General features: G+C 39.3%; 1 long non-coding RNA gene across 1 annotated transcript; it reads left to right on the top strand.

Moving 5' to 3' along the window:
• Positions 1 to 280: 280 nt before the first annotated feature.
• Positions 281 to 19,204, top strand: LOC115514464. Its single transcript, XR_003968981.1, has 4 exons — positions 281 to 520; positions 15,887 to 16,012; positions 17,514 to 17,782; positions 18,363 to 19,204. It is a non-coding gene; the product is annotated as an uncharacterized LOC115514464 (long non-coding RNA).
• Positions 19,205 to 23,217: the final 4,013 nt, after the last annotated feature.

Below are 23,217 nucleotides of genomic sequence, written 5' to 3'. Positions count from 1 at the left end.
AGACGGAACTACAGAAAACTAAGTTGTATGGTCCAGGCTATGTGTGCAATAACAATTCTAAGAAAAGAGAACTTAAAATGGGCTGGAAATTATGAATATTTTCTTCCCAAATGGAACAGGCTAAGCTTTGCCTGAACAAAGAAGCAAAGATATCTAACAGCTGCTTACCACTCTCTGTTGCTTAAAATATCAGAGGAGTATGAGGTTTAGGCAGCTCTGAGGGCTGAGTCATCTTCCTTCTAACTTGGTATTTATTCAGGACGCAGCCCTCACCCTGATGACAACAGCATTCCTGACCTCTGAGCCGCTCAAAATGCTAAGATGTTTCTGAAGGTGAAATGGACACCTCACGCAGATTCCCGGGGTGGTTACGGTTCCCAGCTATGCGCTGCCTCCCCGTTTTGTCGCGGTGTTTGTTCCAAACCAGAGAGGTCTTGACAGCTGAAGAAGAGGAACTAAGGCCAACCGAGAAATATCCGAGATTGTCTTCTCATGATGATGCTTAAGGCTCATAGCTGAGGTAATTATAGAAAGGACTAGAGCACGAGCCTCTACGGTGTATCTATCATCCCGTGGTTGGGTGTCCCTTCTCCCCCACCCCCCCCCCCCCGGAAACGATCTAGGTACATGGCTATATAATTAAATCCCATTTAAATATCATTGCCTTTTATATTCCTCAAGTAACGTGGGGACAATTCTTGAAATGTCACTTGTTCTTCCTTCCCCAGGAGCATACCTTCTGATGGAGCCGGGGGAAGGTAGAGCTTTGAGGCTCAGTGTCAGCTAAGGTGCCTGCTCCCGCCCAGGTGGCCGGCCCCTATTACATGGGTAGACCTCTTCAGGGCTCCGTTTTCCTGCCTGTTCTCCCTGCTTCAGCTCTCTGAAGTTTATTTTGGAATTTTGTCTTCTATTCAGTCTAAGAAATACTCTTAACTGTTTTTTTTTTTTTTAAATCACTTAAACAATATATTTTATTGTGGCAACCTCAGAAAATACAAATGCAAGGGGAAAATTTTTCTTTAAAAAGGTTTAATCAATTCATTTCAATTGATAGGAGGGCCTATTTTTTTTTTTTTTAGTTTATTTATTTATTTTGAAAGAGAGACAGAGACAGCATGTGCATGCAAACAGGGAAGGGGCAGAGAGAGAGAGAGAATCCCAAGGAGGCTCTGTGCTGTCAGCAAGGAGCCCAACACAGGGCTCGATCTCATGAAACCCTGGATCAGACATGAGCTGAAATCAGGAGTCAGATACTCAACCTCCCAAGCCACCCAGTTGCCCCCCTATGAGAGCCTATTTTGAACAAAGCTCTGTAAGTATCAGATATGTGAAATTTAGCAACGGAGATAAAAGATAAAATGATAGTTATTGTGACAGACAATCTCATTATATTTTAGGCTCTCATCTCATCACATCTTGCTATGTGTAAACAGGGCTTTTGTCACTATTTTTCCAGGTGAGGAGGCTAAGGCCTAGATAGGTTCCATAATTTGCCCAAGATCCCACAATTTATAAACTACAGAGAGCAAATTTAAACCCAGAAAATTCTAGCTCTAAAGCCTGGGCTTTTTATACTTAGGTTGTCAGAGGGAGAATTATGAACAAATACAGAGACGTATTAAAGAAATAAAATAAAAAAGGAGGAGGAGGGATCAGGAAACAGAATAGTTCCACTATTCTAGATGATGGTGATTCCTTCCTTTCATAAGAGAGGAGATGTGGAGGGGTAGGCTAAAAAGACGTTGAGGCCATTGGTGGAGAACTTTGTTACTGGTCATCACTTTGCATCCAATTATATCAACAATGGGGAGTTACCAGTGGCTGACTAAATATGGAGGTGTTAAGAGTAGCTCCAGGTAAGGGCAGTAGGTGTGTGGGGTGGGGATCCCTTGTAAAGATTACTTTGAAAAACAATAATAAAATCCAGTCATTCTGATTGTAATCATCACCTTGTGCCTAAAATTCTAAACAGGGAAGTGATCAAATACCCCTCCTCTTCAAAAAAACAAAAAAACAAAAAAAACAATTTGTAAATTTTACTCTTAAACAATTGCTGTCATTAATGTTGAGTTTTAAAAATACATTGTAGGGGCGCCTGGGTGGCTCAGTTGGTTGAGCGTCCGACTTCGACTCAGGTCATGATCTCACGGTCTGTGAGTTCGAGCTCCACGTCGGGCTCTGTGTTGACAGCTCAGAGCCTGGAGCCTGCTTCGGATTCTATGTCTCCCCCTCTCTCTCTGCCCCTCCCCTGCTCACGCTCTGTGTCTCTCTGTCTCTCAATAATAAATAAACGTTAAAAAAATTTTTTAAATAAATAAATAATAAAAATACACTGTAAAGTTTCAATGATCACATTCTAATTATTTATCCTTTACTAAGCACTGTGTTCTACATGGAAGTTATTTCGGCAAACTCCCAGTTATACGGTTAGCCCCCAACACACCCACACTCAGCTGCATGAATCCAAGAGTAAATTGGGAATTTTTGAGTTTGCCTTGGGCAGACACAGCTGGGATTGTTGAGTCAAAAAAATCAGAACTTGAGCAACCTCACTGATGTCATTGTATGGGATCACTTGGAGTTTTCTATTTTCTTACAATAAATGCAAAATACAAGTGTAATATTTTTGCCTGAAAAAGTGCAAATTTTAGTTCATACATAAAATATTCTATGAAGCTGAGAAATCTTCAAAATCAAAACCATCCATTTTATTTGTTGTTTGAAAAGATTAAAAAACTATGTTGATTATTATTTGCTGCATGAAAATCATTTCATCACACGGTGGAGCTGGGGAAAGGGGGTTATAAAAATGACCCAGTCAGGGTGTCAAATATGTTAGGAATGCCACTGGGAATTACTGAAAGGTTTTGATGGGAGGAGTCACAAAAGAATGGTCAAGGTGAATCATAAAAGACACCATCATTAAATCTGCATGTGCTTGTATGTATGTCTAGTTGCCTATATGTTGTAACTAGAAAAGGAAAAAAGCAAGGTACATGTTGTCAAAACAATACAAATATTAGTTATGGAGAGTATTCTGGCATGGGGTCTTGAGAGGTTGCTGTGTTTTCAGGGTACAATATCGATTCTACCTCCAGCTGGTCTGCCCTTGAAAGCAGACAGTTCTCCTTTTTAACTGCCAGGAAAGAATACTGCATTTCAAGGAGTCAGTGGGAAATAAGACAATTTAGAGGCTTTTGTCACCCAAGATCTCGGGAAATGTCAGCTGAGAAAATCATTCCTTAGAGTTTTTTGTTAAGGATGCACGGCTGTCATGACTTGTACTGTTGTTCACAATATTCCATGCACATCCCTATGGGAAGATTATACTTCCCCATCCTATAGAAGACTGGCCTGGCTCCACAGCCGACTTGCTTCAGCTAGTAAAATGTCAGTAGACGTAACACGGCTTTTGGGCAGTTTTAAGAGTCAGTGTGTGGTTTGCTGTGTTTTTTTTTCCCCAGTCTCTGTGATCACGAAAGCATGGAGCCAATAATCACTTGGGTTCCTGAGTGACTGCCGTGCGCCTTACTCTTTTGTCAAACTATGATGAGTATATAGCATGGACAAGAAATAAACACTGGAATTTTAGGCCGCTAAGACTTCCCAGTTGATTATTTGTCATCACAACACCAACTAGCCCAACTTAATTGGTAGAGCGGTCCTTCCATTTGGGCAGATACTCTCAAAACTATACCCAAACGTAGCCAGACCAGGAGAAATTACATTTGTGGAACTCATTGTACAGATATCGGTAGAACTGCTTTTACTGAATAGCAGTTGATGTGAAGCTCATCCAGATTGAGAGACACTATAAACATGCCTCATAAAACTCATCCCGGTCCACACCTAAGAATATCGTCATGGTTTAGGAGCATTCTGCTGATGTAACTTGCTGAGCAACCTCGAAAGAGGCTCTCAGCTTCCTGGAAATCAACCTGAAAAAAGATGAATTTGACCGAGTTTATAATATGAAGCATTTAAAAGACAGAAATAGGCACTGAGTTTGCTCAGGAGAACGTTAAGAATCCTTAACGCAAAGCCCAGCCAGAGGAGGAAAATGTTGACCCAGGTCTATTCATCACTATTCCTTCCAAGCTTCCCTTATCACACTCTCCTCCCCCTCCTCCCTTAAACATGAGAAAAAAAAAAAAAAAAAAAAATCCAGCAATTAAAATGTCTGGCCCAGGGAGACAGAGAGCCCAGCCCCAGTCCATACCTAAAATTGGGCCTCAGGACCCCTAAGGCCTCATTCTGGTTTAGGTGCAGATCTGCCATTTGTTGACAGACTCTTTCCCAGCACCAAGTATGTTGGGGTCACTGGGAAAGAGGAAACTTATGAATAAATTTGAAAGGGGGTCTGAAAATTTAGATGAATGCCAGAGGAGTCCTTTGTGAATAAAATTAAGCAGTCAGCGCCATTGAGGACAAACATTTTAACTGGCTCGGCTTCACAGCTACCTCCCAAGGCTTCCTCCAGGAGGCAGAGGCATGGGTCTGTGTTAAATGGCTTAATTTTCTTAATCAACTATTTCATTGTGAGTTTTTAATTTCATTCCCATGCTTATTTTTTTTTTCATTTTGCCATAATACAGCTCTAAGTACCGTGGCAAACATTTGACAGTTTGCTCAGCAGGTGCTGGGCTCTGCGGGGCTCGCAGAGCTCTACCTTTTATTAATTGGGTTTCAAAATGTGTTCCTGTGTGAACAGAAGCTAAGATGGGACTATTGTACCTGTCAACATGAAGCTGGGCGAAATAAAATATTTGGAATGTGTTTTAAAATAACTCATTGTGAGCTTGATCGGTTGAGAATTTAAAAGCAGAAATATTCTTTAATGTTGAAATAAATAATCATGCAATCAAAAAGGCAATAAAATTAAAGAAACGATGGGGTTTGTTCAAGGTGCTTCAGTATTTGATAACAATGAGAACATTTTCTTTATGCCCAACAGGTTATGCATTGAAAAGGTAGTTCTGAAAAAGCATTTTAATAAAAACTTCAGGGGCCCGGGGAGGTCGCACCTACTTTGGAAACCAACAACGAAGGCTCTCTAAATATTTCTGATGGTTCCAATTTAATTTTTTGGCTCAGTTTGGAAGGTTTTCTCCCCTTATCAAGAAAAACTCTCAATCTGAAATTTCAAATTTCGGTCTAAAGGAAGCCCTCCCAAGCAGTGACGCTCTGGGAATGTGTCTCTCTTTTGGCGACGCAGAACTCTTTGTGACTCTTTTCTCCCCTTTTCGTATATGCACTTCAAATTCAATGAACTTTAATGACATATATTCTAAGACTCCCACTCAGAGCAGAAGATAAAAGGGAGGGGAAGGGAACACAGTAAAAGTTGGCCCAAAAAACTCAGGCCCTGTCTTGTCATTATTACTGTCCTTTCTATCATCAATTTTGCTCAACTCTGAAAAAATGAATGTTCTCCGTGTCCCCCCAAAAGGGCTGTGTCCTGAAGTTTAAGTGTGGGGAAAATAAAGATAAAGCCACAACAATCCTAAGATGAAAGCCTAAAGAATTTATATTCACACACATATATAGAGTCATGTTTGTTTCTGATTTTAAAAAAATAATAAATTATCATCATGAAAATCTTGAAGAGTTGTGGCAATGGGCAAGGTCAAAAGAGAAAAATCCCTTAAATTTTACTTGCAGGGATGGCCCTACTGGACTCTTTCCATGCATTTTTAACACGCAAACACACACAAACACACACACACACACACACGGGTTTTTTTATTGAAAAACAAAAATAGAGCCATGTCAAACAGTGTGTTTCAACTTGCTTTGTACACTTGTCAATATATAAAGGACAATGTTTTTGTTTGATGTATAGAACTGCCACACTCTTTTGATGTCTGTCCAGTATTTTGCTGAAATCCAATACATTGATGGAAAGTAATTTTTTAACCAATTCTTATGGACAAATGTTTTCAAAGTTTCTGATATATCAATGTTACAGTCATTTGGTTGGATATTTCCAGAGGATAGATTTCTAAAAACGGAACTAAGGAGCTAAAGTTAAAATATTGCTACCTATTTCCAAGTTACCTCCAAAAACGTTGCAACAATGTACATTCCTATCTACAACGTATGAGAAAATATGCCACTCCACCTTATTTTTAAGTTTTGTCTAATCTGAAAGATAAAATATATCTCATTATTGTGTAAATTTGCATTTTTAGCTATGCTGAGGTTGTTTACACATATTTACTCGGAATCTTTACAGTATTTGTGTCATCTTACCAAGGAATATGGGACAGCTTTATTAAGTCTTCTTTATGTCTTTCAGCAAAGCCATATTATTTTCCTGTTAGAGACCTTGCAAATTTCTTATTAAATTTCTATGTATTATATATATTTTATTGTTGATGAACTGGGATTTTTCTTTCATTATATTTTCAAGTGATTTTCCTAATATACCTATTCATATAAACCTATTCATATAAACCTATTCATATTTGGATTCCTGTTTTATTTCTAGCTGCTTTCCTAAACTCTATGAGCTTTAGTAAAGTTTCATTTGGTTTCAGTTTTTGTATTTTGATTTTGCTCTTAGGTAAACTACCATAATGCCACAGGTAATACAGTTTGCCTGTTATTTTCCAATAAGGATGCAGTCATAACAATGGTTATTCTCTCCTTATTTCAGAATTCACTGAGAAAGCCTTTAGTTTTTCACTGTTTATGATGGTGTTTTATCATCTGTTTGGGGCCTTAGACCACTTTAGGAATCTAATAAAGTTATAGACCCTTTTTTCCCTTCCTTCAAATGTATGTGCTGTACAAACAAGAAAATTTTTCATATATCTTGAGTTGATTCATACCCCCCTGGAGGCTGATGAATACACTCACACAAAAACACAGCACAAGACAGGCTCCACTGACATAACTAAAGTTGCTTCAACGGGACTGGCCAAAGGGAAAATTTCCAAGTAGGCGAAGGGTGTCGATTTAATGCAACAAGTATTTGTTGAGCTCTCATTAGGGGTTCTAGTTTCCCAACAGAAGGGTTAGCTTTCCAACGCAATTAAAAACAGACACTCTGCAAGACACTGGCTATAAATCCTCCCTGAATTACTCTCAGTCCAACCAGAAGGAGGGACAGATGAGTAAACAGAAAAACACAAAACTCGTATTAAAGATGTGTGTGCGTTCTGGATGAGAGCATACCTGAATATTGTTTCCATCAACTACAGGAAGATTTACAGAGAATGTGCTTTTTGGAGTACGATTTTAAAGATGATATTGAAGGGGCAAAGACAATCCAAAAAGAGGAAAAGAAAACAACAGCAAAGGTAGTTTGGCCTCAGATATTTGTAGAATGATGGGTAGTTCCCCATGCTCAACACAGAAAAAGGACAAAGATTTTCACTGCACTGTTTGAAATGACTTTGTTTTTATGGTAGCCTCAGCCAAAATAACATAGTGTTACAAATCTTGCAAAATAAAGATTCCTCAGAAACCTCACACAAATTGCATAACTCTTGAGCTATTTCTGTTTCAGGATAGAAACCTCATAGATAGGCTCAGTCTTACCAATGGTTTACCAATTTAGTCCTTTTGTTCCTTCCTTACTTAATTGATCCAGAATACTGTGGCCCGCTGAGAATGCCTGAGGGCTTGCTTTGTCTGGTACCAATTTCAGAGACTTCTAACTGAATGCGTAGCAGAAGTTGTTAGCAGTTGCTGGCAATTAGTGTGAAAAAGTTGGCTTTGGGGAGACTAACCTAGAAATACCAATTATCTATTTTACATCCATACACAGAAAAGAATATGTCTCTTAGAAATATTCACTTACGTTCTATTCATCTTTTTTTCTTTTTTTTCTTTTTTTTCTTTTTTGAGAGGGAGAGAGAGAAAGCGAGAGCAAGTGAGGGGCAGAGGGAAAGGGAGAGAGAAAATCTCAAACAGGCTCCACACCCAGCTTGGAGCCAGAGGTGGGGATCGATCTCACAACCTTGAGATCAAGACCTGAGCAGAAATCAAGAGTCTGATGCTTAACTGAGCCACGCAGGTACCTCACGTTCTATTCACCTTAATTGAATTCCTTGGCCACATTTGTCCATGAATGGCATACTTCTTTTTCATTGTTTCTGTCAATCCATTATCTTTTCTATCTTGGTCCCCTCTATATTCTAATTTTCTCCATGGTTCTTCCTTCCATCACTATTCCTGGGTAATCTCCAATGCTAGTCACCAGACCAGAGGTTGCTCCTTCATTCTTGCGCAACGATGGTATTTTGCCTTCCAATCTCAACTGAATCAGAGTATAATTGGGTGAGGCTGTTGTGGGGCTGGGGGAAGGGGAGGAAATGGGGAGAAGGGTATGGCAGACATCAGTACTTTTTTAAAGCTTCTCAGGTGATTTTCATGAATAGCCAGTATGGAGAACCACTGGAACCAAGAACATCACTCATTAATCCCTCTATATAGCCCTCACCGCTCATCTACCCCTAATCCTGTCACCCATCCCCAAATAGGCTTTAACTGACTAAACCTAGCTTCTCTATAAAACAATCAATAGCTGCATTCTACTATGGATAGGACCGCTTATGGATTAAATGTTCTCATAATTATGAATGTCTATTAATTTTCACAATTGAGATGCCAAATCTATAGATATAAAGGAAAAACAACTTTAAGAAAAATATGGTTTAGGGGCATCTGGGTGGCTCAGTCGGTTGGGCACCCGACTTCGGCTCGGGTCATGATCTCGCGGTCCATGAGTTCGAGCCCAGCGTCAGGCTCTGTGCTGACAGCTCAGAGCCTAGAGCCTGCTTCAGATTCTGTGTCTCCCTCTCTCTCTGCCCCTCCCCTGCTCATGCTCTGTCTCTCTCTGTCTCAAAAATAAATTAAAAAAAAAGAAAAGAAAAATATATTTCCTATTTTTTTTTTCTTTACCTCAATCTCCCCAGTGTAAAACTACTCAGTTCTCTTTATTCTCTACCCATTGGTCATCTGCCTTATTCCTTTAATTTGTGAAGTCATGTGACTGGGAATATATTTATATAGTAGGATTGCAACGGTGCTGATTCTCACAGAAATTAAGTAACAGTAATGCTTAGAAACACGTTAAAGAATTAGTCAGTCTTTCAAAAATGCTTAAACGTAAAATATTGCCTAAAGTATTCTATTGTAGACACAAACTGCACCCATTTGGGTTTTCTTTCTCTTGTTATTTCTTAGGCTTTATTGGCACCCTTTAAGTCAAGACTGCTTTGGTAAACTCTTCATGAGTGTTTGTCAAATTATTGTTATATTCAGCTACCTTATGTTTTGTTATTATTATAGTCATATCCTCAAAGTGTATTTGTAAAGCATTCTTCACAGATGATCCTAAAACAAGCTGTTATTAAGCATATCATTATAGCATATACACTAGGAAATTTATTTTCAGAAAATGTCAAATAGCTTGAGAGGCTTCCAGAGAATTCTTAAAGATTTAATCCAAAAGCCTTCATAAGCTTTCTCTTTTCCTTTCAGGGCTTGTTCCTCTTGGTTCTACTTGCTGCCTGACCCCTCTTACACCAAGCATCACACAGTGGGTTCCCACTGGACTTGTGGTACGCACATGACTGGAGGGGCAAACTTGCTTATGTTCACTCCATCAAACTCTATCCTGCCCCCAGTCTACTAGTAAGCTCACAGAATGAATTACAATTGAATGATACTGCTTGAAGGGCAGTATGTTTCACCCAAACCAAAATGTCATATTTATGCTTTAAAGCAATTTAAAATAATTAAAAATAATGGTAGGTCAAAAACAATTTTCCTAAACTTAATTGATGTCATGCCCACAAATAGCAATAATTTACTTCTACGCAAAAGCTCTTCAACTCTACACTAAATGCTAAAAGACCTGAATTCTATGTTTCGCTCCAGCACTGATTTCCTGCTATAAGTCTTTTGGTTTCCACATTTATGAGACCAGCAAGCCAGAGAAAAATAAACTGTTGTGTCCTTGGGGCATAAGGACCTCAGAAATTAATGAGTTAATAATTTACACACAGCACGTGTCCCTTTAGAGGGGAATAGCTTTCATAACACACAACAAATATAAAGTTGAAATAACTAAGGATGATAGATGTAGCTAACTCCATTTATTTAGTAATGCGTATGGCATTGTGATTGTAAAAATTTGCCCTAACATGTGGTAGCATTTAGCCAGTACTCCTAATAATATTTATAAGTAGATTGAGAATTAGCCCACAAATACAATTCAGGAAGTTTGTTCTGATGATTTGTTTTTCATGTTCTGTAAAATGAATTGCATTAAAGGTCAGAAAAAGTGCCTTAAAGGAGCACTTCTGTAATATTTAAGGCGCAGTTGATCTTGTTGAACATTATAATAAGACACACATAATTGGCTTCTCTCCTGGGAGTCAAGCTCAGTAACTTTCTGCCAAATTAGCCAAACCGTTGCATAATACACAGAAAGATGGCAGAATGCAGAGCCAATGGTTTCTGTATTTACTGTTGTTCATTTTTAGCCACAGGAAAGAGGTAAAGAAACTACTGTATGTGATGACAAAGCAGGAATTGGGACCTAACTCCACAGCTGGCTAAATCCACTATTCTCACAGTTCATTGCAACATGAATGCAATTCCCAACAAGTGTACTTAATTTGATCCTGTGACCTCTTGACTTGTAAGGGAATTTTTTTTTTAGATAAAAAGAAAGGGAAGGGAAGGGAAGGGAAGGGAAGGGAAGGGAAGGGAAGGGAAGGGAAGGGAAGGGAAATAATGGTTGTCAGTCAAACCAAAGGCAATCACCTCCCAAGGTTGACATCAGCTACTGAACACATCAGTACATACACACCTCCAAACCTCAATTTTCTCCTTCAAGACCCGCTTTCCATATTCCAGCCATTCCACCCACAACACACACGCACATGCACAGGCACATACACACGTCCCACAGAGGCAGATGGAACTATATGACAAGGTCAACAGCATCGATAAAATTTAACAACTTAGGAAAAATGTAGCAAATGTTAAAGAAGAATCAGTTTGGGGGGCCTGGGGGGCCCAGTGGGTTAAATGTCTGACTTTGGCTCAGGTCGTGATCTCACAGTTTGTGAGTTGAGCCCTCATCAGGCTCTGTGCTGACAGCTCAGAACCTGGAGCCTGCTTCTAATTCTGTGTCTCCTTCTCTCTCTGCCCCTCCTCTGCTCATGCCTGTCTCTCTTTCACTCAAAAATAAAGTAAACTTAAAGAGGAATCAATTTGACAAAATAATTTGTTAAAGGAATACAAATTCACATATATTTTTCTAGGGCAATTTTCTAAGTAATGATTTTGCAAAATTTTCATTTGAAAAGGGAAGCAGTGTACTTCACACATTGTTTTTCAACTTTAGTAACCAATCATTTGAACGTGCCCTTAATTTCAAAATGCAATTAAAGTTCAAGTTTACCTGTGGCCTACTTAAAGAAGCTTCCTGGATCAGAAATAAAAGAATATAAATGCTTGTTAAAAGTCTGTAATATGCCTTAGACATCTGACGGAACATCCTAAGATTTTTGGATAAAGTGTTCTGTCATAACGAAAAGACTGTTGTATTAAGTGTGAACAAGTCAAAAATTCACATGAAATGTTTCATTTATTCTGCAAAGGGGAAATATGTTTAATCAAGTGAGTAAACACTTTTTTAATAACTCAATAAGAGATTTCATGGAATCCTTCAAAACATAGAAATATTTTGAGATTTTTACATCCTTCTATATGGCAATAAGTTGTCCATCTCCACTTTTCATGTATTTAATTTATTGTTATCTCTGCCTATGAATTTTGGCTTAATGTTCTCTTTTAGAATGTGTAAACAGAAACAAATAAGCAGATGATTGTTATCAGGCCTATTCTAACTAAAATGGCTAAGTTAGTATTAAAACAAAACATATATACCACAAAATTTATGTGTCAAGCTTTTTAGCATTTATTTTCTGACACATTTTCTTTCCATTATATCTAAATGCAAATATAAGCCAGGATGTGCATTTTCTGTGCCTTTAAGAGCCCTTAGTGTAATAAGCAGATTCATTCTACACTTACCAGAGTATCAAAGCACTTGGAACATCAGTGGTAGAGTTATGCAGATATAAAAGAATTTTCCCACAAAAGGAATCTAATGTCATCTGAAAACAAATAATTTTTGTCCCTCAATTACATAGGCAAATAAGGTCTCTGGGGAACCAAAATAATTTTCCTGACATCCAGGTGGTAAAGTCCACTCACATCATAAGGCATTATTCTCCTGTTTTCAATTTTAAGAATGTTAGCTATGTACTTCCTAGACCCACGGCAGATTAGTAGCTGTAAATGGAAAAGGGATAGAAAAAAAAAAGCACTCCAACAATGACAAGGATAAATAGCTACAGAAAAACTACTAAAAGCAGACAAATAAAATATAGTAATTTGAGATGATATAGAGATTTATTGAAAGGCAAAACTTCTCCATACTTTTAATGGGCCATAAGTGCATTGGTACGTGTACATTTATAGTTATACCTGAGTCATAAAATGTTATATTTAATATGCTATTTAGTATATTTAAGAAAGCAGAAATTTTCAAATGGAAAATAATCAGATTTTTTTAAGTTTTAAGGTTAAAAAGTGTAACTTTTAGATATTGAGGAAATTTATTTTTGCAGAACACCTCCTTTTCGGGCAACCACAGAACTATGTGAGATATTTGGCTTGATATAACTTTAAAGTTCAAATGATTACTCTGTTGAAGTAAAAAGCTATAGGAAGTTCAAGTAAAGGACTAGAAGTTTTACCTAGAAGAGAATAATCCTGTTGTCACATTGAAAATGTTTTACCGGTGACGAGACAAACGCAATAAGTAAGGCAGAATGTTGTTGACTGTCCTCGTCTCATTGTTTTTTTTAACCAATTAGCAATGTTTACAGAAAGAGGACAATAGATATGAGGGTTAAGATACGGGAGGGGTGGCTTGCTGCTGACTTCATTTCCAGGTTTGGCTAGACCCTACATTTTTCTAGTCTCGGAAGATTCTTTATTTTAAAAACCTGCTGGTTCTTTTCACACAATCCACTGATAGATAAATACATGCATGCCAAAATGGAAGTATAAACCATTCTTGGTCTTATGTTATGGCAAGGGGCAGAGAAGGAAAAGTTTGGACAGGATGATGGTTTTTAGGTTAGGTGTTTTAGAAAGCATGCAAAGCTGATTAAATAGGGGTTTTCTTGAGCATAGCAATCAGAAAATAATGTACTTAGCTGATGAACCCAGTTCACGGTAAACATTCACTAGCTACCTTTTTGATTTGGCCATATTCTCTCAGCTGAGAGATCTTGGCAGCTTTATCCCATTATCCCATGCTGTTACAGGGCTTGTATTTTATCCCATCATGCTTTGCAGCAGAGTGGCAAACTGATATCACAAACTTTTAGTAACTCAATAATGCTTAGTGTCTATTGCTCAAATGAGGGAAATACTCATTCAGTGCAGGTTGGATCCCACTGGCCAAGCTGATGGCTTACAACTGATCCAGATGTCTGTAGTCATTCATAGCCAATTCTCTAGTCCAACCAATTAGTCTTAACATTGAAGCAATTGACTTACCTGCTGACAGCCTGAATCAACAGATAATTTATGACCTGAACTTCTGTAATTATTTTAATAGCCTTTTCATACCCTTTCCATTCTATTTATCATAATAAGAGCATTTGAAATGAGAACTCCTCACTAAAGGAAAGAGATGGGTACGTATTAAAGAAACATTTTACTGAAGAAATCAGAGACGTGCCCTTTTAAGAGGGTCCATACTGGAAAAATCCCCCTCTTCCTCCTTTCAACCCATCAGTTTAGAAATATACTGGCCCCTTTTTCACCATTTTAAGTCATTATTATCTCTTAAATTCCAATATGCTTATTGCTTATTATCTTCAAACATCTCAAAGATCAACCTACTCTCTATTCTCTTGCTATTATTAACAATGGCGGCTGAAAGAGAAGCCATTCATTTACGTCTGATTTCTTCCCACTAATCAGGCCAAGGGGGTTCTTAACTTCAAGAGGCCAGTTTGCCGCCAAGATTGTGCCAACCTGTCTTCATTCTGTGTTCATTCACTTTCTGCTTCTTCACTGCACGTTGCCAGAGGTATTCCCAACATCACTAACCTTGATGACAGACAACTATCATGGCCACCAGAGATGGGCTAAAGAAGAACACGGAACAAGACAAGCTTTGTGAAGAAAAGCGAATACATGGTTTTAGTCTACTAAGAGAACTAGAGAAACTATGGTTCAATATTGAACTGCTATACTTTACAGCATACCATGGAGAATACCAAAGAAAATATTGCCTGGGGAGATGCATGCTCAAACCTTCCCATCTGCAGCTGCTATCAATTATTCTGCCCTGATGTGACCAGAAATCTCAGTTTTCAATAGAGAAATATGAGTTGTAAAAGAATCCTTATTGGCCACCCTTACATTCCCCTCCCCACCCCCACCTCCTGATTCTGTTTTGCTTTCCAAACATTTGAAATGTCCACATACTTTGTATCCTAGCCCACTGGGAAGTTAGAAAAGCAAACTTAGCTAGTTTCAGGGCAGAGGAGAGATTTTGTGGCTTTCAGAGAATCTCCGTTGGATTACAAAAGCTCATAAAAGGGTACCTTCACCCTAAATGTTATATAAACAGAGTTCTGTCTGTGTGTGTGATTTATACTCTTATTGAAGATCTTGAATCTTCCTTCTCTTCATGCTAGAAGATAAGTGAAGGACAAAAAGTCCATTTAGAACAGTTAACCTGATCATTTTTTAAAAGACGTGTGCAAATCACTGGGGCTGGGATCCCGTTTGTCAACCAAATTGCCAGGAAATAATTTATTACCGACAAGAACAAAGTATGCAGCTGGATATCCCAAACAACGGCATGCTAAATGAGCCAAAGACTTGTTATAAATATCTTCCCCAGGACTGCATTTCCTATAGTCTAAAATTATTCTAAAAGCAGCATGGTATTCATGGAAAAAATAATTGTACTGGGCATCAGGATGTCAGAGTTTCTTTTGCCTGTTCTAGTAACTAGCTTTGCTAATCACATTGGGCCAATTTCAGATTTCTGTGGGGATAAAAATATATATATATAAATATGTATGTATAATATATATGTAAAAATATATATACACATATATTATAATAATAAAATAAAAAGGAGAAAAAGAGGAAAGAAAGAAAGAAAGAAAGAGGAAGAAAATAAGAAAGGAAGGAAGAAGAGAGGGAAGGAGACTTTATATTGGATGACCTCTGAATTTCTTTCAAACTCTAAAATTCTACAATGACACCATTAATATCCTGTACAGGAAGCCCAAATGCTATACAAATTAGTCTAGGCCCATTTAGAAGATGAGAAAACTGCACTTAGAAAAAGGAAAATGAGGGGATGTTGTAAAATAGGCTTTTGCTTTCTGTGTGAATTATATCATTAAGAAATTGTTCTTCAGGTGCAGTTAGTATAGTCACTTTGAGAAGTGAAAAACGTTAATAACAAATCAAAAAGCAACAAAGTAATTGGAAATGAGACTTCACTATTAAAAAAACACATTTAAAAAAAAGAAATTGTAATAAATGAAACCTCTTCTTGAGAACCCCCAGTTTTTCACTTTTGTTATATTCCACCTTGCATTGAGTCCCTGTGTGTCCGTCTTCTCTGCTAAACTATAAGCTCTTAGATGTCAGGGGTGGTATTTTATTTGTGTTTCTATATTTCATGCTGATTTGCCCAGAAAGACCCTCAATAAATGTTTGTTGAATTGAATCCTACGTTCAATATATTGGATGAAAGTGGGAAATACTTAGATGGAATAATTAATCAAACTCGACTTGTAAATCTAAATTTTAGATGAATCTCCAAACTTCCTTCTTTTACAAAGTACTTGTGAGACAATGATGACAAGTAGAATCTGTGAAATCTCTAACCAACTGGAGAAGTCTCTTCTTACGTGCATAGAAAGAAAAATATCAAAATGTAAGTATGTAATTTTTCCCTTATCAGAATTTCTCCGTGGCTCGCTCATTTATTTATCCATTCATCACATATGTAATGGGTATCCAATAGTCCGGTTGTACAACTGTGATTGAGATATGGCCCCTGCTTTCAACAGAGTGTTTCTAGTTTATGGAGAGAGAAGGTCAATTACAATACAGTGGGGTAATTGTGGTGATATTGATATGTATATAATACATTTATAGCACATAAAAGGGATGCCTGAATGAATGTTGAGGATGATTTAGCTTCTCAAAAGAGGCTATGGATAGCTAAGCTGAATAATGAAGAGTAATTCTGAGTCAGTCAGGGCAAAGATCTAAGACTTGTAGACAAAGGAGAGTGGGGCATATTTTATATTTAGTTAGGAAACTTTAGGTAGCACTTACTGTATAGCAGGCATTTTTCCAATCACTTTGAAAACAGTAACTCCTTTAATACAACAATTATATGCAGAAACTCTTACCAGACCCATTACAAATGAAGAAACCAGGGCACTACCAAAAAGATAAGTAACTTCACAAGGTCAAATAGCTAGTAAGTGGCAGAGCAGAGATTTGAACCCAGGCACTGTGGGGTCAGAGTTTATGCTTTTAACCCTGTTGATTAATTGCTGTTGCTCTAAGGCTGGGAGGCAGAGAGGCTGGCTCCTCCCCACTCGCCTCTTCCTCCCTTGGTCTTTGCCTGAGTATCCGATTTTGTAATGACTTGCTGTCTACTTGTGTGCTGTCCATCTTCCTCATTGCAGGGGTTCTCACTGAGGGGTTCCAAGCAGGAGAGTCATGTGGTCATATTTGTACTCTACAAAAGAGCACTCTGATTGAAGCTGAGGGAAAAGATGTCATTTTGGTAATAATGTCTATGATGTATCTGATATTAAAGTAGAGTTTCGGCACAGGCACAATTCAAAACAGGGAGATAGACCAAGAAGTAAAAATATTTCAAAGTAAGAGTCTAAGATCTACTCCAGAAGACTCTTAGATATCTCAACCACATTAAAGTATAAAAGGGTCTAGAGCTGGAGATTAGAAGAGAATTTTTGGAGAGGAGAAGATGTATTTGAAGAAGTCTTTGTTCTGAGTCACACCGACCCCATCTCTGGTCCAGGAGAGAAGGAGATAGCCCTAGCTTCAAATCTAGTCAGACAGTTTCAAGGTGATAGTTGAAGGAAGAATGTTCTGGAGAAAGCAATAGGAGACGCTGGTCCCTAACTCACACTGAAGAAAAGCAACTTTATTAGGATTACTCCAAGAACTTAATGCTTGTCCTCGGCAGTTTAGGTGCTGACTCCCATCCAAAATCCTAAAGGACAAAGATGGGCTGGTCATCTGCAGGCACGTGAAGGAGCCTACTGTACTGAGATGGGGCAGCAGGCCTGCTGTCCTGGCCAGGAATGTGGGGAGGACGGGGGGGGGGGGGGAAGCCATGCACGGGAAGCCGGCACAGAGCTGAGCCAGCAAAGGGCTATCCTACATCCCTGCAGAAGGAGTGTCCAGAAGCTGTCATGCTAGCAAGAGCTGGAGCTTATGCTGGATACACAGGAAATACAGATGAGTAAGGAATCAGGCTCAGTCAAACAGCACTTGCCTTTTCAAGCAGAAGTGCATGTGAGAGACCCTCACTGATTTGGGAGCAAGGTGAGGAGGAAGGTCTTCTACAAATGCACAAAAGTGACCATGATAGAACGAGATGGTTTCACCGACCTGCCAAGTTCAGAGAGAAGATGATGCATGATCATCAGGAGAGTACCAGGTGAGTGAGGACTTCCTCGCTGCCTTTTTCTCTCCACTTTCCCTCACCCCCAGTTTAGGAGGGATTCAGAATCTGCAGCTGGCCAAAGAGGGAAGAGAAGTGGAAATCACCACATGACTGAAGAACGAAGAAGCCAACCTTACTTCCCCTTACCTAATAGCAAATTTGATATGGGACATCTTAATGGTTCCAAAGAGGCAATGTTCAGTGACTTAAAGTACGGATAAACATGACCACAGGAATTCAGGGAGGTTGCCAATCACTCTAAAGGGTAGAGCTTCCTCACCCACCCTCCCCCCACCCCCTCACCCCCCCCCACTCCTGCCCGGAATCAATTTAAAGGGAACAGTGAGGGATGAAAATAAAGATCCTTGGTGATTACATTACCATCACAACTGGTATTCAGCTGAAAGGATAGATCCACCTAGAGTATGCTTCCCCAAGCCAACAGGAGCCAGATCCAGGTGAACTTCAGGAACACCAGTCACCCCCAAACTGCCCCTGGGGAATTGTTTTCCTGTGGCAAATGACTTCGTGCAGCCTGCAGCCTTGCAGGCTTCGTGGTCTTTCTCGGTTCCAGCCTCAGGACCCGACAAAGCAGGTTTCTCCAGGAGCTTCGCACTGAGGGCTAAAGATGCTCGCACCGCTATCTGGCCCAAGCACAAGAAGGAAGATTTCAGCTGCACACTGCTGGGTTCTCCATCCCCTGCTGTTGACAACACCTTCAGCCCATCTTCCGCCACCTTTCCTACTTTGCTCCTGCAGGGCAAGGAACAACTCAGAGTTCCTTCAACAGAAGGGGAGCTTCTGTTCTTCAACACGTCATGCTCCTTCACCACAGGAGAAAATGACAGTGCTGCCCCCACATCTAGAACCCTCTCTGATCATTTCCTGCCCTGTGTCTGGAAGCCAAAAATGTATGATTAAGAACATGACTCTGAAATAAAACACGTTGGCTCTGAAGCTGACTTTCCCTACTAACTTTATGATCTCGGATGACGTATTTAGATGTCCTAACCTCAACTTCCTCATCCGTAAAATGAGCATAATGGTATTATTTACCTCATAAAGTCATGATGAGAATTGCATGACATGATGAACAAAAAATATTCAGCCTACAGTCTGGCACATATAAAGTACTAATTAACGTTTGTCAAACAAATTGAATAACTGGGTCCTGACACATCCAGTTTCCTCGTATTGGAAAGCCACTCCCTCTGCCATCTGTGTGGCAAACTCCTACTGACCCTGCAAAACCTAGACTGAGTGACTGGGGTTATTACAGAGAAAGTAACCTCTCACTGTATCTGCTTCAATAGCCAGAATGTATTGTTAGGTGAGAAAAGCAAAGTGCTTAACAGTGTATATGGCACTGTTTGTAAAAGAAAGTTATGTTAACTTTTGTGTAGAAAGAAGGGCAAATAGCACATAACAGGTATTTTATATGAATTTTTGCTAAGTAGAAACACTAAAAAAATAAGCCAGAAACTACTAGCAGTGATATTTGAATTGAGCCTTCACAAACAATAAAGTCATCTCTGACTCTGCACGTAGGTGATACAGATATTTATGCATCGACATTGATTATTGTTTAAGACCCTATTTCTGTAGAGACACCTGGTGGCATGGTTGGTTGAGCGTCCAACTTCGGCCCAAGTCATGATCTCACCACTGGTGAGTTCAAGTCTCACGTCGGGCTCTGTGCTGACAGCTCAGAGCCTGAAGCCTGCTTCGGATTCTGTGTCTTCCTCTCTCTCTGCCCCTCCTCTGCTCAAGCTCTGACTCTCTCTCTCTCAAAAATAAATAAACATTAAACAAAAAAAAAAAAAAAAGAAAGAAAAGAAAAAAGACTCTACTTCTGTATAAACCAAATCACTGGCTGACTCCGTTAAATTTATTCTAGAAACCTATATTCCAAGCAAGAGAGGAGGAGTAAGAGAAGGGAAAAAGACCTTCACTTGTGCCAGGCACCTAGTTCAGCACTTTATGTATACTAACTCATGTGATCTTTACAGCCTTACTAGGTCAAGGGCCAGACAACTGGAGGCAGAAATGGAGCTGGAATTCAAACTCGCTTCTGAGTCTCAAGTCCTGCACCCTTGCAGTCACAGTGTGGACTCTGTATATTGCCCAGTTTGGTGAATGACAGTGACTTGCGAAGCATGACTTACTCCTACTTCTTCATTGAACTTGTTAATAAAGACATCCAAGTACAGACTCTGGCTGCATACCCAGACAGACCCTCTCCACCGGGCATGGATTATTTTACGGCACTTCTAGCATGCAGTTAGTTCTTCAACCACTCATGAATTCACATAAACATGCTCTCCCCTGACTTGAGTTCCACATATTTCTACACGTATCACCTAATCTCGCATTAAATTCCACACTGAGGACTGAAGACTATAAAAATGCAACGAGTTTACTTTGTCGTGAATTATTTTAATAAGTCAGGGCTGATGTCTAATTATCGCTGTTTTCTACTCTCAATACTTCCGAGGCATGAAAACGCACTGATAAGCCTAGTATAATTTTCTAGAAAGTTTTTAGAAAATTATATTAAGGTCACCATCTTCTATTAATTTTCTGGAGTTGCCAGGCACTTCCCATTTTCCACAGTTTTCCATGTTAAACACAATGGGTAAGCAAATATTAAAAATGTTTGTGTTCTAAAAATGTATTTTCCGAGTTTAGATACTTAACATGATTTTTAAAAGACAGATATGTCCTTACCATCACATTACCAATTTAAGGCTTTCGTTCAATCATAATGGTGATGTATGTTCATGCCTTTCCGATATGAAGATCCTTGATAGAGAAAATGTCAATAGAACCAATTAGTGGTTCTGCTTCCTCTGTGACATTTGTTAAGGTTACCTATTTGTGTCACGACTGGGCCCCATTACTCTTCTTTCATTAGGTACTGCTTTTAAAGTCCCTTTTGTACTAATTAGTATTTTTCACAAGCCTCAGCTCATTCTCAACTTAGCCACGGTAACAGTTTTGAGCCACTTTTGCTGGTGGTAGTGGTGATCAGTGATATAGTGTCCCGCGCCCCCCTCCTTCTTTACACACACTTTTGAACTCTGGCATCAAGGATAGGTGAAGTCACACAAGTGAAAATATTTCTGTAAGCCAATGTTATTACAGTCTTAAATTTAAATGACATGGTCTGATCGGTAGAAGAATTTAGGGTTTGAAAATATTATCAAAACATCATAACATTAGCACATCCTTCACTGCTTTCCTTCCTCTTGTTTTTCATTCCCTGTAATTCATGAATGATGACATTGAGAATTAATCTTCCAAACAGAGCCTATCAACACAAACATCACAGTGGGAAGAGGGTATCTCTGTTTCCGTAACCTAGGCACTCACTCATCAGATGCACGCAGACGGGGGCATTTTTGTAATTGCCAATTGGAAAGTTGGTATTCTTTTTGGGGAGGTAGACTAGTTTGTTTTGGAAATCAGATTCTGGGAGAGTCAAACTATAGGACAGATGCAAATCATTGCCAGGGCTGGAGAGATTATTCACTCCCCTGGGACAATTTTCATTTGCCTGTCCTGCATCTTCCTGTGTCAGATGGGACTCAGTCAATCTTTCCTCTCTTGTGCAGAATCTGTGTGGAATGTTCAATATAAATGGAGATTAGTAAGAACTCAGTAGCTTTAAATACAGAAAGCCATCACTTTGCTCATTTGATTTTTTTCAGGTCACTTTGCTTTTTGGGAAAAAAAAAAGAGTTTCAAGGGGGCATGTTTCCTAGACCAGACCTAAATAAAAATATCTTTTATTATTATTAAGAGACAGTTCTCTTTGCTATACTTTATACAAGTGACTACAAGTTCTTTCTCAGCTGAGATACCACCGGCTCTTCTTTGAGTTATCTTACAACCAAGCAAGCATTTGCAAAAAAGACATTATAAGAAGCATGGGCAGCTCTCCTGACACAGGCATTGACTTTGACACCCAGTTTCCTGGACTGTGCTATTCTAAGTGCTGCTTTCTGTTTCTTCTTTTTAAATGTTTATTTATTTTGAGAGAGGGGGTAGGCAGAAGGGCAGAGAAAGAGGGAGAGAGAGAGAATCCCAAGCAGGCTCCACACCGTCAGTGCAGAGCCTGATGCGGGGCTCGAACTCACGAACTGTGAGATCAGGACCTGAGCCAAAATCAAGAGTTGGGTGCTCAACCGACTGAGCCACCTGAGGCACCCCAAGTACCGCTTTTGTCTAAACCCTTTTCCACATCCATGCACTGATGGAGAGAGAGGGAGGGTCTGCTGTCATTTCCATTCCCTCCCCTCGATGAAGCCACTCCTTCTATCCTTCAGTCTTGAATTTAAACAGAAGAACTTCGAGGAGTAAAAACCTCATTAACAGAGAAAATGTCTTCTTCTAAGACAGAACCTGCTTATTTCATAAAAGAAGAAATTGACAGCAGTTAATGTCTCATGGAGAAAACTGTTCTTTGGCCTGTGTGACATGTAGGCCACTGTAGGTAGGAGTCATGAATTAAACTCCTCTTTCTTATATATGCCTGTATCTTTACAATGTGTTGTCTTTTCCTGACTAAGCAGCTTGCCAAACACCAAAAAAGTGAAGGAACGATTCACTTTCCATTCAAGCAATCCATTGCTTTCCATTGAAGCAATCCATTCAAGGGCAGCAAGTACCTTGCAGCAAGATTGCAATACCAATGCCCAGCAGTGCCCAACAATGCGATACCAATGCCAGCGCCTGGCTGGCAGTATGTTTATGAAATTAACTCCTCTCTAGATTCATTCTGTTTCTACTGACAAGAAATGAAAGGGCATTAGGAAGCCCATCTAAAACTAAGATATTAAGAACATGAAATTACCTTCTGTCACGTAAACTGAAAAATAAGCAAAATAGGTCAGAACAGAGAGTTGAACTCCCTGTGGCTCACAGCCTTGCATGTCTGGTTCTGGCCCTCTCATGAATTGTGTAATTTTGAAGAACTCACATAAGTTCTGTGAGACTTACTTTCCCATCGATAAAATTAAGAGGTTAGCCTGAAATATCTCTAAGCTTCCTCCCGATTCAAACATACCATGTATCCTCAACAACTCCCATAAACGCTAGCATTGTCCGGCACTAGTTTTTATGGGAATTCTAGCCCTTTGAGGGGAACAGATGTGGGAAGCCAGGAATTCCAGGATGCCATGCATTTCAGAGTTTTGTGCTTCCCACCCACTGGCTCGATAATCTCTACTCTTCCTGTTATGTACCTTCGCTCCCTTTGTTAGCATTTGTTTCTTTTCGTGAACTGATTAAAGATCTGACAGTGGTCAAGTGACCTATCCAAAGTCACACAAAGTACCTAGAGATGAAGTCTAGATTTTTCTTTTGTTTTCTGCCCCAGGTTTCTCTTCGTGTTAAATGTGGCTTTATTTAATGGGATCATATTTATC

Source organism: Lynx canadensis, chromosome B2 (genome assembly GCF_007474595.2).
Source record: "Lynx canadensis isolate LIC74 chromosome B2, mLynCan4.pri.v2, whole genome shotgun sequence".
Taxonomy (NCBI): Eukaryota; Metazoa; Chordata; class Mammalia; order Carnivora; family Felidae; genus Lynx; species Lynx canadensis.
Note: the sequence above shows the minus strand (reverse complement) of the source record. Positions and strands in the feature narration are given on the sequence as shown.